Source organism: Penaeus monodon, chromosome 27 (assembly GCF_015228065.2).
Source record: "Penaeus monodon isolate SGIC_2016 chromosome 27, NSTDA_Pmon_1, whole genome shotgun sequence".
Taxonomy (NCBI): Eukaryota; Metazoa; Arthropoda; class Malacostraca; order Decapoda; family Penaeidae; genus Penaeus; species Penaeus monodon.
In genome coordinates this window covers 35,883,148-35,883,396 of record NC_051412.1, presented here as the reverse complement: position 1 = coordinate 35,883,396, position 249 = coordinate 35,883,148, and positions in this window count along the sequence as shown.

The window sequence follows — 249 nt, the reverse complement described above, 5'->3', positions numbered from 1 at the left end:
GAAGGTAATTACCTGAAGCCACACACCTGCCGCCCCCCCTCCTCTCTTACATATCCCCCACAGACTCCCATCCTACGCGTCCGCCAACCCCGCGCTCTTTCCTGTACCTGCACATACGCCCTTCCCCCGCTTCCCTCTCCCTGTTACTGCCACTCGTTTCCTTTTATTACGACGTCTTTCTCTCATTCATTTGTCCACTTTTACCTGCTTTAAACCTTTTTTTCTTCTGTTCTCATTTGTGTCTTTCCC